General features: G+C 43.8%; 1 protein-coding gene across 1 annotated transcript in view; it reads left to right on the forward strand.

Annotated features, from left to right (window-relative positions):
* Positions 1 to 5,898: 5,898 nt before the first annotated feature.
* Positions 5,899 to 12,234, forward strand: part of SCN8A (sodium voltage-gated channel alpha subunit 8) — a 369,246-nt gene continuing 362,910 nt past the window's right edge. Inside the window, exon 1 of the mRNA XM_063952263.1 lies at positions 5,899 to 6,013. The gene's annotated coding sequence lies outside the window, so the exon portion shown is untranslated. The remainder of the gene's footprint in view (positions 6,014 to 12,234) is intronic.

A 12,234-nucleotide genomic window follows, 5' to 3' on the forward strand; every position in this document is an offset into this window, starting at 1 on the left:
CTTATCAGCGGAGATTGAAACCCTAGATAAGGATACCATGGTATTGACCCTAGTATATGTATATATATATATATATATATATATATATATATATATAATATAAAAGATGCTGTCTTATATATATATAAAACATGCCCAAAGAGACATTAGTCTACTGGGTTCTAGAGTCAACGCTATGTCGATTTCTGCTAGAAGTGTCCTGTGGAACATGCAATGGACAAGTGATGCCGACTAAAAGAGGCATATGGAAGGTTTACCTTACAAGGCTGAGGAATTGTGTGGAGAAGGGCTCTCGGACCTGGTCTCCACAGCTATAGCTGGTAATTCTGATCTTTTGCCTTATATTCCCTCACAGCCTAAGAAAGCTCGACATTATCAAATGCAGTCCTTTCGGTCACAGAATAACAAGAAAGTACGAGGAGCGTCCTTTCTTACCAGAGGTAAGGGTACAGGGCACAGCTAGTTCCCAGGAACAGAAGTCCTCCCCGGCCTCCACTACATCCAACGCATGACGCTGGAGCTCCGCTAAGGGAGTCCGCCCCAGTGGGAGCACGTCTTCGACTCTTCAGCCACATCTGAGTTCACTCACAGGTGATTCCCGGGGCAATAAAAAATTGTTTCTCAGAGTTACAAGCTGGAATTCGAAAGGTGCCTCCTCGCCGGTTTTTCCTTATCGGACCTACCGGCTTCTCCCCCCAGGAAGGGAGATAATATTAAATACAATTCACACATTGTATCTCCAACAGGTGGTGCTCAAGGTTCCCCTCCTGCAACAAGGAAGGCGATATGACTCAACCTTGGCTGTAGTCCCGAAATCGTACGGTTCGGTCAGACCTATTTTTAAAATTAAAATCTCTGAACCTATACGGGAAAAGGTTCAAATTTAAAGTGGAATCGCCCAGAGCGATCATCGCCAGCCTGGAAGGGGGGGATTTGATGGTGTATCTAAACATAAAGGCTACATACCTTCATGTTCCCATTTATCCACCCCATCCGGCGTACCTGACAATTGCGGTACAGGATTGTCATTACCAATTTCAGGGTAATTGGCGGAAATAATGGTGTTCCTACGCAATCAAGGAGTCACAGTTGTCCCATACTTGGACGATCTCCTAATAAGGGCGAGATCAAAAGAGCAGTTGTTGAACAGCGTGTCACTTTCGCTGAAGGTGTCACAGCAACACGGCTGGATTCTCAATTTCTCGAGGTCACAGTTGGTTCCTATAACTCGTCTGCCCTTCTTGGGTATGATTCTGGATACAGAAATGGGTTTACCTTCAGATAGAGAAGGCCGAGGAACTGATGACTTTAGTCAGGGACCTATTGAAACCAAGACAGGTGTCAGTGCATCACTGCACTCGAGACCTGGGAAAAATATTCCCTTCAGCAGGTTCCATGCGAGGACTTTCCAATGGGACCTACTGGACAAGTGGTCCGGGTCACATCTACAGATTCATCAGTTGATCACCCTATCCCCCAGGGCCAGGGTATCTCTCCTGTGGTGGCTGCAGAGTGCTCACCTTCTAGAGGGCCGCAGATTCGGCATTCAGGACTAGATCCTGGTGACCACGGACACGAGCCTCCGAGGCTGGGGAGCAGTCACACAGGGAAGAAATTTCCAAGGTCTTTGGTCAAGTCAAGAGACTTGTCTTCACATCAACATATTGGAACTAAGGGCCATATACAACGCTCTACGTCAAGCGGAGACCTTTCTTCGCGACCAACCGGTTCTGATCCAGTCAGACAACGTCACCGCAGTAGCTCATGTAAACCGCCAAGGCGGCACAAGGAGCAGAGTGGTGATGGCGAAAGCCACCAGAATTCTTCGCTGGGTGGAGAATCATGTAAGAGAACTGTCAACAGTGTTCATTACGGAAGTAAACAACTGGGAAGCAAACTTCCTCATCAGACATACGTCCTGGAGAGTGGAGACTTCATTAGGAAGTCTTCGCACAGATTGCAGTTCGAGGGGGACTGCCATAGATAGACAGGATGGCGTCCCGCCTCAACAAAAAGCTGCAGAGTTATTGCGCCTGGTCAAGAGGCCCTCAGGCAGTAGCGGTAGACGCCCTAGTGACACCGTGGGTGTTCCAGTCAGTCTATGTATTTCCTCCTCTTCCTCTCATACCCAAGGGTTGAGAATAATAAGAAAAAGGAGGAGTGAGAACAATCCTCATTGTTCCAGATTGGCCACGAAGGATCTGGTATCTGGATCTGCAGGAAATGCTTACAGAAAATCCGTGGCCTCTTCCTCTAAGGCAGGACCTGTTGCAACAGGGCCCATGTCTGTTCCAAGACTTACAGCGGCTGCGTTTGACGGCATGGCGGTTGAACGCCGGATCCTAGCGGAAAAAGGCATTCCGGATGAGGTCATTCCTACGCTGATAAAGGCTAGGAAGGACATGACATCTTAACATTATCACCGTATATGGCGAAAATATGTTTCTTGGTGTGAGGCCAGGAATGCTCCTACGGAAGAATTCCGCCTTGGCCGTTTCCTTCACTTCCTACAAACTGGAGTGAATTTGGGCCTAAAACTTAGGCTCCATTAAGGTTCAGATTTCGGCCCTATCCATTTTCTTTCAAAAAGAGTTGGCTTCTCTACCAGAAGTTCAGACGTTTGTAAAAGGAGTGCTGCGTATTTAGCCTCCTTTTGTGCCTCCGGTGGCACCTTGGGATCTTAGCGTGGTGTTAAGTTCCTAAAGTCACACTGGTTTGAACCAGTTAAAAATTCTCACGTGGAAGGTGGTCATGTTATTAGCCTTGGCTTCGGCTAGACGTGTGTCAGAATTAGCGGCTTTGTCACATAAAAGCCCCTATCTGGTTTTCCATATGGATAGAGCAGAATTGTGGACCCGTTCGCAATTTCTGCCGTAAGTGGTATCATCTTTTCATATGAACCAACCTATTGTGGTGCCTGTGGCTACACGTGACTTGGAGGATTCCGAGTTACTTGATGTGGTCAGGGCTTTGAAAATTTACGTGGCCAGAACGGCTAGAGTCAGGAAAACTGAAGCGCTGTTTGTCCTGTATGCATCCAACAAGATTGGTGCCCCTGCTTCAAAGCGAACTATTGCTCGCTGGATTTGTAACACGATTCAGCAAGCGCATTCTACGGCTGGATTGCCGTTACCAAAATCGGTCAAGGCCCATTCCACTAGGAAGGTGGGCTCTTCTTGGGCGGCTGCCCGGGGGGGTCTCGGCACTACAGCTGTGTCGAGCTGCTACTTGGTCGGGTTCAAACACTTTTGCAAAATTGTATAGGTTTGATACCCTGGCTGAGGAGGACCTCATGTTTGCTCAATCGGTGCTGCAGAGTCATCCGCACTCTCCCGCCCGTTTGGGAGCTTTGGTATAATCCCCATGGTCCTTACGGAGTCCCCAGCATCCTCTAGGACGTTAGAGAAAATAAAATTTTACTTACCGGTAAATCTATTTCTCGTAGTCCGTAGAGGATGCTGGGCACCCGTCCCAAGTGCGGACTTCTTCTGCAATACTTGTATATAGTAATTGCTTCAATAAGGGTTACGTTATAGTTGCATCGGTCTTGCACTGATGATATGTTGTTTTCATACTGTTAACTGGGTAGTTATCACAAGTTATACGGTGTGATTGGTGTGGCTGGTATGAATCTTGCCCTTGGATTAACATAATCCTTTCCTTGTACTGTCCATCTCCTCTGGGCACAGTTTCTCTAACTGAGGCCTGGAGGAGGGGCATAGAGGGAGGAGCCAGTGCACACCAGGAACTAAATTCTTTCTTAAAGTGCCCATGTCTCCTGCAGAGCCCGTCTATCCCCATGGTCCTTACGGAGTCCCCAGCATCCTCTACGGACTACGAGAAATAGATTTACCGGTAAGTAAAATCTTATTATTACAGCGTTTTTCTACTGACTTTTGCAGTTCACATCCCAGACACCCAGTCGCAAAGTTAATGAAATAAGATACTAAGGGGGGGGGGGGGGGGGGGAATTCAAATGTTTGAAAAGTCGATTAGGTGTCTGGTTTTTTATGTCTATTAGGAAAAAACAGACACCCAACTGACTTTTCAAACAATTGAATATCCCCCAATGTATCTGGATATCCATACAAATGTTACAATAGTGACTGTCATTCTACAAAACAGTTGCAATCTAGTATATTTCCAATGTGTCACAAGTTTGTGCTATAATCATAAATTGGATATATCGGAGAGAACTGTCACACATATATATACTGTATCCTTTATTTTTTAATATTGTGATAATTGTTTATGTAGGTGTTTTTTTTATTGTTATAAAGCACAAATGTTCTTATTCAAAACCACTGGCAGGTTTACTTGTCGTTATTATCTTTTTTAACTTCTTTACTGCACTGCGCTATCTCTTTTTTTTTGATAGTGGTAATTTGACAGCTACAAGGGTGTTTAAAAAAAAAAAGGAAAGTGAAACTAGTATATACATGTTATGTGGATTCAGTATAATATCCATGCTGGTGGTCATAATACCGACTCTGCCATCCCCATAGTGCCAATCCAGCAGGAGGGAGGTAAGACTGTTACCCCCATCTGGTCTACCCCTAACTTTCCGCAGCCTAACTCTAACCTCCCCCCATAGTGCCTGACCCTAACCTCCCCTCGATGTGCCATCCAGGAACATGCATGGTGTATGGAACATTATTTCCGAAGTTACGTGAAAAGACGGAATGTCGGGCCTTCCCTGGCATCTGTAAAAACTGCTTTTCAGGACAATTTCCAGAGACCTGCACCACCAAACTAAACTATCCTGTCTTGGGTGGAAATGTTCCGGCAAACAGGTTCCGTGGCTAATCATAATAAAGGATGTTCCAGCACACTCTGCAGCACCACGAGCAATGTGTGAGGATGGAAAAAAATTTCAGCTACCTTTTTTATAAACACCCTGTACTTATTTAAAGTGGAAAAATATGGTGCCTATGCACACTTTGCCAGCTTATGTCATGCCCAGAATAAAGTTGGGCCAGGCAATGTACAAGTCGGTCATATGTAATTGACCACCCTCTGTTGGTTTCAGGTTTCAAATTTGAGTCCCAAATCTATTTAACCCGTGCAAAACTACAGCTACTTATTCAAAATGGTAAAATATTGGAGCTCGCCAACTTTTCCAGCCTACAGTATGTCATGTCCAAAACAGTGTTGGGACAGGCAAAATACAAATATATAAGGGACCACCCTCTGTTGGTTACAGTGTCAAATTTGTGGCCCAAGGCTATTTAGCCATTTCACAACTACAGCTACTTATTCAAAAGTATAAGTGCTCTCTTTGCCAGTCTATTTCCTACCCAAAACTTTGCTGGTACAAGCATGTAGCAAATGAGTTTTGTTTATACAATGTTAACTGAGTGATTCAACTTCATTTAATTGTTTTAATAAAAAATATTCAGAATAAGAAGCTGAAGCATGAATAAGAAGTGAATTATGAAGCTGGCAGAATAAGATGCTAACTTCTGCCTGGTAATGCCTACTTGTTTCTAGGGGATATGCCACAAATATTGAATGATATGTTCATTTGTCTGACCAATGAAAACTATTTCCACTTAAGGAGGTGGAATCACTAGACTCATCATTTTACCAGTTAATTAACCAAATATCACATTCCAATATAAGTTTTCACAACAGCCACATTTTAACAGGAATCCTAACTTTATTTAATGTGCACATTATCCTGTCAAACTGAAGCATGGCTGATGAAGCTGACTTTATTACATACATGAAAGCACCCCCTCATCTAATAAGTGTGTCCTGCCAGCGAGTAAATGTCAGACTGTCCCCAGACCCCCGGTCTCCCGTGTGTGCGGGGAGCACTGGGCGCGCTCTTTTACCACGCTCCCCGGCAGCGGCAGCAGCAGCATTGTGCTGAGAGTCATCAGTTATGCACGGGGCCGGCGCGCGCTGCGGAGGCTCCAAGATGGCGACGGCCGCAGTTCCTCCTGCTGCAGCCTCCCCACCTCTGCAGTCCGGCGGCGCCTGCAGGGACTCTCGCTAGGACCGGGCAAGAGTAAGTGTGATGGGACAGTAGGACAGGCAGATGACAATGACCAGGGACCGGGGACATGAGGAGGGGGAAACTGCTGCTGTATGCGGGGTAGTGGAGCGGCGGACGCTGGCTACAGGGGCCCGGGTTGGGGGAGGGTAGACGCGGCTCCTGCAATTGCTCTTTGCCGCAGAGACGTTACTGCCGATAACTTTGCTGCCAGTGACCGGGTCCCTGTACATGGGGGCGCAGAGGCCAGTCAGCTGCCCCGTTACCTGTGCTCCCCGTGCCCGGGCTGCACTCCGTGCGGGACTGCGGGATACCCCAATTGCTGAGTGCCCTGCACCATGCACCCTCATACCCTCCCAGTGGCATCTATACCTGAGCATGCCATGCACCTGCCAGTGTCCCGCATGTTCTCCCACCAACTCACTATAAGTGCTGTGGGGATAAATGTGCTCACACCCTGGCGTAGGAAATCACAGGGTGTCATCACTTTCCCTCCCCAGCCCCTCCCAAGCATGCGACCCGTGCATTGCTTGTAGAGGGCCGGGCGCTGGACAGCAGAGGGTCTGATCAGCTCCATAAATCCTGGGAGGAGGTGCTGTGGGTGCTGTACTCCTGCCAGAGTTTGGGGAGCCCTGGTATAGTCGGAGGTGCGAGGTATGCGGATGTGGTAGGTGCACATGCCTGCATGGTCTGCAATGTGCTGTTACACGGGGCCGGTGTGCTGTAGTGCTCAGGTCTATGTGACAGTAGACGCGTCTGGCACGGTGTATGTGTGCAAGGTTCCCGGTCTGTCTCAGCGTGCTGGATGTGGCGGCTGGCACAGTACAGTGTATGTGTGCAGAGGTTCCCGGTCTGTCTCAGCGTGCTGGATGTGGCGGCTGGCACAGTACAGTGTATGTGTGGAGAGGTTCCCGGTCTGCCACAGCGTGCTGGAGGTAGCGGCTGGCACATCACACAGTATGAGTGCAGGGCTCTCCGATCTGCCTCAGCATGCTGGATGTAACCTGCTCTTATTCACTGCAGTATTTTTTTTTCCTGCTGAAGCCTGTGGCCCTTACGTTCTGCAAACAAAAAGCGTGCACAGGACACAGCAGCGCTCCTATTCCCGTCTAGGACGCAAGATGACATAGTAGATAATTTAAGGCAGAGACTCTGAGGGAAAAGCACGCGTGTCCCTGCCAGGGCTATGGCAGTCCCTGAGACACATTACACATCCTTTACAAGTTGCAGGCCGGATCACTCGTGTGACTGCATCTAGCTCTGGTTGCATCATGCATTGTAGAGTGTGTGTGATATTATTTTAGCGTGTGTTTTGGACTTTGCTTAACATGCAGGTATACACAATTTTCTTTTTGTTTGCTTGTTTAATGGCCTCTATTACCTAATTCGGTGCATAGGTAATTTTGTGGAGTGTTACGCATTTACTGCTTCAATTTCATAGGCAATTTGTCATTTAGCATCGTAATAAAATGTATTTCAAGCCCATGTTTGCATGTTGGGACTAGTGTCTTGTTCCTGTATTAGTTATTGTAGAAAGGTCACTCATGTTTCTGTGTCATGTTGGCAAATATACAGCAGATATATGGAATGTGGTTATATGGTTATATTGGGTCCAGGTGTGTAGTGACCATGAATGGTTAGCTACAGCATGTGCGTTCGCTGAACATGAGATAATGGTGCTGAATGGACAGTGCCTCGTATGGTCGCCTGTCTTCCTTTATGGTGCTGAATGGTCAGCTCCGAGAGCGACTCCTGGTTTTCCCATGTGGTGCTGAATGGACAGCTCCCAGAGGTCCCTGCCTGTCTTCCAGTGTGGTGCTGAATGGACAGCTCCCAGATAGCCCTGTCTTCCAGTGTGGTGCTGAATGGACAGCTACCCGTTTTCAGATAGTGGCTTGAACTTAGATCTGTTTCCTAAACATTGGTTGGTGAACTGTTGGTTTCATCAAGATTCCATCAGGAAGTTTAAATTCAATTGTTAAGATAACATTCAGTTTTAGAATAGCTCAACATATGTTTAATTTATTGGATTAATGCTTTATGCTCGAGACCCTATGCTGTAAGGTATTGAAGTGGAAGATTAAAAAGAATTCTAAGAAAAGTTTAAATAATTGAACTTGAGTGTTCATAAAGTTTCAGACATTTTTAATTAGTGGTGAGGTAGGAGATCTGTTATTATTTACAGAAGTGGGATCTTGCTTTACCAGTTTATTTCTGCAAATTTACATTACATATTTTACACAGAAGTGTAAAAATATTTGTGTATTGAAGACGGCTAATCCTGTATCAGGGAAAAAGATTATCATCTTATATATATTTTTCCAATCAGAAGTTTAGGTGGCATTCTTGCCATATGTGTGTTTGAATTCCTTTAAAAAAAATGTGCAGAGATACACACATCCTTGTTTACATATGCTTACTTTAAACAAAGGCAGTTTTGCTTTTTATGTTTTAAATGTTGTCCAATTATGCTCTTTTAAATACATTTTAGAGTATTCAATCTTATTGAATACATTTATTTGGCCACAGCAGACTTTCTGCTGTAATAAAGCTTAGTGTCAATGTAGTAATATCCCTTATCTTAATATTCTTGTATGTTATAATTTTAAAACAATTTGCATTGAAGTACTATTTTTGTCAATTAGTCCACCTGCCTTTTAATTAAAATAGACTTTCCCCCTTTTGGTATCAAAACACATAAGAGAAATATTTGATTGAAGAAACAAGCAGTGCTGTCATTTTATAGTGATCTTGCAGACACAGTAAGTGCTTTATTAGTAATATGTGTGTATATATGTATATATATATATATATATATATATATATACATATATATGTATATATACACTAGCTGGAGTACCCGGCGTTGCCTGGGATTTTAAGAATGTCTGTTTACTAAAATATATTTAGATATTAAACACACAGTAGAAATAACATTGTACATAGCTGAATACCCGTGCTTTGCTATGGGATGAGGATGGTAAATTAGAATGATAATTAATTTACGTTGGTTGGAGATCTAGTATATAGGCATATCTTGCTTCCCTGACGCACTTTGTGTAGTGGCCGGACCCCTTTTTGGTCCCCCAAGGAACCCTGCTCTTCCCACTATACAACTCTTCACATCATGTCAGTGTCCCTGTGAAATTATCGATTTTTTTACAGTTTCTTATATATGTCCCGATATAGTGTGTTCTGCTGGCCCACCCCTAGGGGTGCTAATGGTGTGTTACCCCCACAGTGTTTGTTCCCAGAGTGTAAGTCATATGTGTAGCAAGTTTAGTACAAATTGCTCCAGGCATTCCAAAGTTATGCTGTCTGCTGAAAAACTCTGTGTTGCTAGGGGTGTCTTACACCCACAGTGTTTGTTCCCAGCTTGTAAGTCATATGTGTACCAAGTTTGTTGTAAATTGGTCCAGGCATTCGGGAGTTATGCTGTTTCCTGAAATACTCTGAGCTGCTGCCCCACCCCTAGGGGTGGAATGTGTGTCTAACCCCCACAGAGTGTGTTCCCAGATTGTAAGTCAGATGTATACCAAGTTTGGTGTAAATTGCTCCAGCCCTTCCACAGTTATGCTATCTGCTGACATACTCTGTGCTGCTGTCCCACCCCTAGGGGTGCTAGGGGTATCTTCCCCTCACAGTGTTTGTTTCCAGATTGTAAGGCATATGTGTACCAATTTTTGAGTACATTGCTCCAGCAATTCTGGAGATATGCTGTCTCCTGATATACTCTGTGCTGCTGTCTCCCCCCATAGGGGTGCTATGGATTTCTGATTGTTTTTGTTGCCTCTGCCATGTTTTAATACGCTCGTATGTAAAATTTCACAATCTTTGCTTGTAAACTGTGGATTTGTATAGAAAAACAGAAGGAGAGATTTTCTCTTTTATATAGTAGTAACATCTCTCTCTCTCTCTCTCTCTCTCTCTCTCTATATATATATATATATATATATACATAGTTGATTGTTGGACTGGCACTCACATAACAGTGTAACTCTGCTCCGGTGCCCTCTGGTGCAAATCCATAATATTGCTGGGTTGATGCTGTGAAATATACTTCTGCTATAACACTCTCCGAGTGCCACTGCTTGTTAGTATTATTGTGTGTGTGTGTGTGTATGTATACATATCTCTCTCTCTCTCTATATATATATATATATATAAAATATATATATATATATTAATATGAGTTTCACAAATTATGCAGCGTTGCATAGAGAATATATGTCATTAACATCACTACATCAGGATCCTTACTCTTGATCCATAGTATGGCAGCCCGGATCCTCACTTTCGATCCACAGTAAGGCTAATAGAGTCCACACTCTCCACTCATAGTATTGCAGCCAGGTCCCTACTTTCAACCTGTAGTTTAGCAGACAGCTCCCTACTCTCCACCCACGGCATGGCAGCAAAGGTACATACTCTTCACCCTCAGTATGGTAGCAAATGTCGCTACTCTCAACTTACAGTTTGGCAGCTGGGTCACTGCTCTCCACCCATTGTATGGCAGTATGGTCCCCCTCTGCACCTATAGTATGGTCGCTTTGCGTCAAAGCATTTTTAATCATTTTAGCGACTAATGTTTGTCCATCCCTGATGTATGCCGTTCACAGTCAGCTATGATTCCATAATAATAGCAGAGGAATGTTTGTAGTGTATTATTTTCCTCTGTAAATTCCTCCATATTTTCAGAGGTTAATGTTAGATAATGCCACTGGTTCTTGACCATTTGTGAGGCTTGAATATGATTTTTTTTCAGTATTTCTTATTGTAAGTCAATAGCTTTCAAAGAAACTTTATCTTTGACTTACCAACTGTTTTACAGATGTGTCCCCTCACATCTAGCCTCCCTGCACATTAAGCAGCCATTCTAGTGCGTAACTTGGTAGCGTGGAGCGTCATTTTGTTTGACTTTTTCCATTAAAATGCCCCCTTATTCACAAAACGTGGATAGGATGAACAAGCAGACACTGTGATTAAAATTATATGCATAATGCCTATATTTTGTGTGCGCTGTGACTGTATCTGCATACGAAGTGCTACGTGCAGTGTTTTCTTAGAAGACCCACATTGAGGCTACAATAAGGCCCTAGAAAACACTGTAACGTAGCATTTGGTATACAGATACAGCCACAGTCACACAGAGAATGTAGGCATTCAGCATATCATTGTAATCAGCAGAGTCTGCTTGTGCATCGTATTCACAGAACAATGCAAATAAGACACATTTTTGGCAAAAAAAGACACCTGACACTAAGAGAGTTGCACGGGACCTGTCAGCTTACTCATGCTAGGCATCTCCCGCTTCGTGGCGTATTAAGGAAAGATGTATTAGGACACATCTGTACTAGAGTTTTAAATGGGTTATTATTTTCTGTCCATGTGTATGATTTTTCTTCTGGTTTAATAAATTGAACTAAGTTTCTGGAGATACAGTAACCAATAGTCGCTAAATGGGGCTCAGAGTTGGCCATTAGGTATGTGCTAGATAAACCAAAGAGAACTGCTAAATTACTCAGGGTGAGAGTTGGAATTTAAGTGCATCCACTAGAAGAGTTATGCCTTCAATCTATGTTTTAGAGTTCCTTTCTTGATAGATTTAGAATGGTGTAAATGGGTCATTGACTGTATACTGATATTATTAGGGTACATTATATTTTGAAGTTTAGCTGGGAATCATCTAGCCAGTTGCAGTACATATAAGGCATTATATAATTAAGGAATTGCTGGATTGTGCCTTTATAGCAGGGCTGGCCAAACCGGTCCTCGAGATCTACCAACAGTTCATGTTTTCCAGGCCTCTTGGAGATCTGTAGAATTGTCAGTTAGGAATTAATGCATCACATCGTAATTAGTAATGACTACACCTGTGCACCAGCTAGGTGGTCTGGAAAATGTGAACCGTTGGTAGATCTCGAGGACCGGTTTGGCCAGCCCTGCTTTATAGTATCTCCCAAGATACAAAAAGTTAAAGACTGTTTTCCAGCCCTTATATTATTAGTAAACCAACTTTGCATTAATTGTTCTATACCTTCTCTGCATGGTATGCTGTAATTGTACTGTAGCTATAGAAAAGTTTTTTTCTTGTGCTTGAATTATCAACATATACTATACATATGCTATTCAGATGCTATTCATATACTAACTTATTCCAAGACATGATTTTGAAGGAAAAAATTACCATTATAGCCACATACCTCTTTAGGTATTTGGGACTGGCCTTTAAAAGA

Source organism: Pseudophryne corroboree, chromosome 2, assembly GCF_028390025.1.
Source record: "Pseudophryne corroboree isolate aPseCor3 chromosome 2, aPseCor3.hap2, whole genome shotgun sequence".
NCBI classification, from domain to species: Eukaryota; Metazoa; Chordata; class Amphibia; order Anura; family Myobatrachidae; genus Pseudophryne; species Pseudophryne corroboree.